Genomic DNA, 5759 nt, shown 5'->3' on the forward strand with positions numbered 1-5759 from the left:
AGTAAATTGTGGTCTACACAGGAGTGAGAAGTAAACAAAGTTGTGGCACAATTGTATACTTTTCGACGCGCGTTTCGGCGTAATTAACGCCTGCCGTCAGGAAAAAAGCCACAATTCCTGTAATTTAAAAAGAAGAAAAGGTCTAAACAACATTTCATAACAACTTTTTTATATGTATCACACATTTGTCATTTTCTGACATTGACATATCGAGAGTCTGACTAGGACTTATTCTTAAATTAATATAGGGTATGCCTTCATTATAGCACTCTATTAATTTCTTTTGTTTCAGATCAGCATATTGCTAAATAGATAAAGGGGGAACAGAGGATATAGAGGGGAAAAGTGCACAACTCATACATAAGTATGTATAACCATTTAATGAAGAGTCGTTTACTTATTATTTTAATTATTTAGAGTTGTGGAAGAGAAATAGATGAGGAATAGAAAGAGAAGCGATAGGTTCTAAGTCTTTCTTTAAAGCTAGATATCAATCTTGGGTCTATTCTTTGATTATATATCTACCTGTGCTCCAATTGGTAGATGCTGGAGTTCCAGGAAGTTAAAAGCTGTTTCGGATAACTGAGTACCTAACAATGCAGAATACATGGTTATATCTCTATAGAGAGTTGTTTTTCTCTAAGGTATAATTTGAATAGTTCTGGTTTATACCTTGATACTTGGGTGCTCATCTGATAGTACTCAGTCAGTCGAGGAGTAGATGGCCTTTCTTTTATACATATTGCGTAGATATTAGTTCGAAATGATGTTTAAATCTAGAAGTAGAGATTAAAAAACGCATTACTCAAATCTGTACCTTGATAGTAGATCTAAATGAGTTGGCTAAGTTCAATTCCTTATTGATGTAGAGCAAGCATTACCTCTGTTTGATAGCAAACTCTTTTTTGTATGCCAGTTCTTGGTTGAGTGGAGGATGTTTGGCATATAAGCAGCATAGGCGTGGTAGGTGTGATTTAACCTAAGAGTGAAGAGTAATGGGGGATTGAGTAAAATAGAACAGGGTCAGTAACGAATTTTGTATAAAAAGAGACCATGTATTTGCACACTTCTTCAGATATTGTTGGTACAAATTGAATAGCAAAGAAGCTATCTATTTTGCTAATGACGAATATATCATGTATATTTATTTACTCTCTATTGGGTACTAATTCTTATGGGCTTCGGAGCGTATTATTGTCATTTAGCTTAAGATAGCAATGTATCTGTTAACTGAGACTATATATGCCACGATAGGGTTTTGTGGTGCTTACCTTCGCGTTTAGATGCTTATTATATCAGCAGGGGCCCTCCTCGGTCGGTAGACTGGTGTTTCTTTAGATGGTGGATAAAAAGCAAATGCCGCCTCAGAGTTTCGCGTTTATATATTCTTTAAAAAAAAATTTCAACATCTTTCAGGTGTATCGTGGTTGGCTCGTTTAGGGGACGTAGAGCGTGAGACGCTTCTCACGTTGATCTTAACGGTGTTGAGTGGCGTGTAGCGCTATTCCCATAGTGAAAGTTTGCTTTTTTTCTGGTGTATTTCAACTGCATACTGATTGGCGCATTCGAAGGACGTGAAGCGTGAGACGCTTCTCACGTTGCTCATAGAGGTGTCGGGTTGTATGTAACGCTAATCCCACAGAGGAGGTGTAGGTCACATAGCGATTTTTTATTGGCTAAATTGGCTCACGTGCTGACAAGGCATACAGTTTTTAGCATGAACCACATTTCTATGTAAAGAAAAAGCTCCAACATGTAGTTTATCTCTTTTTTATATAATATTTCACTAGTGACATTTAAGTTTTTGTACAATTGGTGTATTGAGAGGCCATGTGAATAATCCAAGGGTTGCTGCTTGTGTGGCGTATAATGAGTTTCGTAATGTGTGACACTGATCACGGGGTGTCTGGCATTATTTGTAAGGAGGTTTTTTATAGGATAGTTGGGTTCACGTGTCAGAATAATATTTATGTGTAGCGTGAAACTGAGCTTTTTGAATGACAACAGCCCAACTTTCAATTATAGCTTTATTGATCATGGTTATCGTAACATACAGGACTTGATCCATGTTCTAGAAGTTATCAGGCGATTATTTATTACTTGTTTATTAAATCTAAATATGATTAAGCAATAACCGGAATATAAAAAGAAATTATAAATCTGAAAATGGAATGATGTTTAAAATTTCATTCTGCTATATTCTGAGATCTTATGGTTGTGTACTTTATCATATTTTATTTGACTAATGAAGATACATCTGGGGAATGCAGTTGCTGATACAGTTCAAGACGCAAAACTAGATTTTTTATATATGTGCATATTCTGCCAAGGTGTAGAAGGGTTAACATTTAGTTAAGTAATTGCGTTTTCCCATGGCAGTTCACTGTTGAGGCCATTTTTGAATGTATTCAGTGAAAAAATCCAGAAAACTTCACGTTTCTTGCGGATTTTTGTTCCATGTGTATCGTCAAGTGTATTAATTTTCTCTAAGATGCGCCAACGGATATCTTCTGGCTTATGTTGGAATTCTAAAAAATGTTTTACTAGGGGGGCAGCTAGTTTTTTAGTTTTTATGGCTGAACGGTGTTCTGATATTCTGGTTTGTATTGCCCTTGAGGTTTCTCCTATGTAGCCTAATTGGCACGGGCAGAGAATTAAGTATATCACGTTTTGTGTCTTACAGTTCCACATTTGCGTTGCTTGAATTTTGAATCCATTGTGTATGAGTGTCTCACCTGAACTAATAAGATCACATGATTTACAATTGGTGCATCTGAATGTTCCCTTGATTGGACGCTTGTCATCAATGGATTTTTGGATGAAGGGAAGATTGGTATTGTCGTCTTCAAATCTGGAACGTACCATGATATCTTTCAAGTTTTTATTTCTGCGGTGGGCATATAGAGGTTTCTCTAATTTGGTGGTATTTGTAGAGTTACAGTTCAGAATATGCCAGTTTTTATTAATGATATGTTTAACTTTTGCATTCAATGTAGAGTGCTCTGTTATACATACCAACTGTATTTGTTCTTGTTGTTTCTCTTTCCGTAACAGACTGTCTCGATCATAGAATCTTGCTCTTTTGTAAGACTCTCTTATTAATCGGTGTGGGTAGCCTCTTTCTAAAAATTTAGTTTTCATAATGGTGGCCTGTTTATCGAAATCAGATAAGCTAGAACAATTACGTCTAACTCGTAGAAATTGTGAAAAGGGAATACTTTGTTTCTGGCTACGAGGATGGTAGCTTTGAAAGTGTAACAGCGTATTCCTCGCAGTGGGCTTTGTATGGAGATCTACTTCTAGTAGTCCTGAGCGGTTTATAATGTTAATATCTTAATATTCTACTTGAATACTGCTGTTGTTACTTGTAAATTTCAGATGAGGATCTGTGAGGTTTAGCCATTGGATGAATTCTGGAAGAGTGTCGTCCCCACCAGTCCAGATAAAGAAGATGTCATCCATATATATGGACCAGTGGGTGACAGACTCAAAAAATGGAGCTACTTCGTTGTGGATAAATTTGGATTCCCACATTGCCATATAGATGTTGGCTATGGAAGGTGCTACTGATGCTCCCATACTAACGCCTTTTGTTTGGCGAAAGAGATGACTTCCAAATGAGAAAATGTTCTCAGTTAGTACTATTTGGAGACATTCCTTTATAAAAGGTTTAGAGCAGGATATCTTAAAAGTATCTATAAACCAATCTGTGGCATCTATGGCTTCTTGCTGTGAGATATTGCTGTATAGTGACTCGATGTCAAGGGTCACTAATACATCATTATTGCAATTAAAGGTGAGATATTCTACTTTATTTATTATATCTCTTGTATCTTGCACATAAGATTTTATTTGAGGAATATATGGTCTCAATAAGTTATCTACGAATTTGGATAGAGGTTCTGTGGCTGTTCCAATAGTAGAGACTATCGGTCTATATGGAGGGTTGTTTGGATTTTTATGAATTTTTGGTACTCCATATATACATGCCGTTTTGCCTTTTGAAAAGTTGAGATAGTCATGTTCTTTAGTTGTGATAAGTCCTTCGTTAAGTACAAGAGTAGTTAGAGTTAATATTCTTTTTTCTATTCTAGAGATAGGATTGATTTGTATCTTAGAATAGAATGTGTTATCTTGTAACATATTGAGCATGTTGTTTTTATAGTCATCTGTGTTCAGAACAACGATACCACCGCCTTTATCGCAGCATTTTATTGTTAAGAGTTTATTTTGTGTTAAGCTGTTCATTGCTGCAAACTCTTCTTTATTGAGATTATAGACGGGTTTTGGAATGAATTTTAAATCCTGTTCTAATTGTTTAAGGACTATATTTTCAAAAGTAGATACCTCTGGTCCCACTTGTTCTAATGTCGGGGTGAATGTGGATGGTAGTGTTAGTTTACTCAGATTGGAATCTAGGTTTGTATTATGTTCATCAGATCCAAAGAATTTGTTTAATCTAATTTTTCTGAAAAATGAAAAGATATCCTGAAAAAGTTCAAAAGTATTAGCATAGGTGTGAGGGACAAATGAGAGGCCTTTTGATAAGAGATCTATAGCTGAAGATTCTAGTTGTTGAGATGACAAGTTGAAAATGGGAATTACATTCCGTTTATCCAATATTGTCTGTTTCTTGTCTCCAATAGGTATTGAGGATCTGGTTGGTAGTGATGCCCCTGGTAATTCCCTCTGGATTGGGGTTGGGCTTGAAACCGGACTCTTTGTTTGCCTCTGCCTCTTCCTCGCTGACCTAAAAAAGGCTGATGAGAATTTTTTGAATTGAAGGAATTATATGTTTCTGGTGGGTCATATTGATAGGATGGTCCTTCATTTTCAGAGTCAGACGTGTCTGAAAAGGTCATGACTTTCTGTGGTCTTGATGTTTGGTCATTTGTAAAATGATTTTGTTTATAGAAATCTGCATTGAGGTAAGGATATGTTTTTTCTAATGTGTAGAACCTTTTATCTTTAGTTAATTTATCTAGTTTTCTTTTGTTGAGATATTCTGCGAAGGACGCTAGTTCTCTACTTGAGTCTTCTAGTTTTTTTGTGGCTTCTTCTATACTGTTGTTTTTTCTTATTGTCTCTTCTAGTTCTTTCAATTCTAGTTTGAGTGATGATACTAACTCTTTGGCTGTTTCAATAATTAGTATCATAAGGTCTCGTGAGCAGCGGTTGGCAATCATGCTCCATTTTTCTAAAAATTCTTTATGGTGGATAAATAGCCCTGGGATATTACGAACACGTAGACCTTGTGGAATTATTCCTGCCTTCAAGTATTCCAACATAAATTCTCCATGGGCTTCTATTCTTTTAAGTTTTTTCTTGAGGTCTACTAGTTTATTAATATCATCATTATTGTGTATGTTAGATCTGGAGCTGCTTCCAAAAGAGCTGCTTGTACCTACCAGTATTGCAAATTCCTCATCGGTAAACCCAAATGTTTTTAGTTGGGCCATGAGGGTTGGTGCAAGGGTGAGATAATAGGGTTTAGATGGATGATATAAAGAACGAAGATTAGAGAAGATGGAGAACAGATTCTGATATAGAGTTAACAATTTGTCAGAGCATATGAAGGCATACCAATATAGAAGGAGGGTCTGATATATCCTTTCTCTCTATACAGTAACAGTACATAAAGTCCCGCACAGACAGGCTGTGGGTAAATTCTCGAAGATAGCAAGGACCCCCTGATAGTTCCTAGGACAGGGTATTATATATTTGAAAATTAACAACCTAGGCAATTCATGTGAATAATA

The 5759-nt window shown here is 36.0% G+C and overlaps 1 long non-coding RNA gene across 1 annotated transcript; it reads right to left on the reverse strand.

Moving 5' to 3' along the window:
* Positions 1 to 532: 532 nt before the first annotated feature.
* On the reverse strand, positions 533 to 979 carry LOC146783774 (uncharacterized). Its single transcript, XR_014970595.1, has 3 exons — positions 882 to 979; positions 673 to 776; positions 533 to 590 (listed from the first exon to the last, which is right to left on the reverse strand). It is a non-coding gene; the product is annotated as an uncharacterized LOC146783774 (long non-coding RNA).
* Between the last annotated feature and the right edge of the window lie 4780 nt (positions 980 to 5759).

The sequence above is a fragment of the Triturus cristatus genome, chromosome 11, assembly GCF_964204655.1.
Source record: "Triturus cristatus chromosome 11, aTriCri1.1, whole genome shotgun sequence".
NCBI classification, from domain to species: domain Eukaryota; kingdom Metazoa; phylum Chordata; class Amphibia; order Caudata; family Salamandridae; genus Triturus; species Triturus cristatus.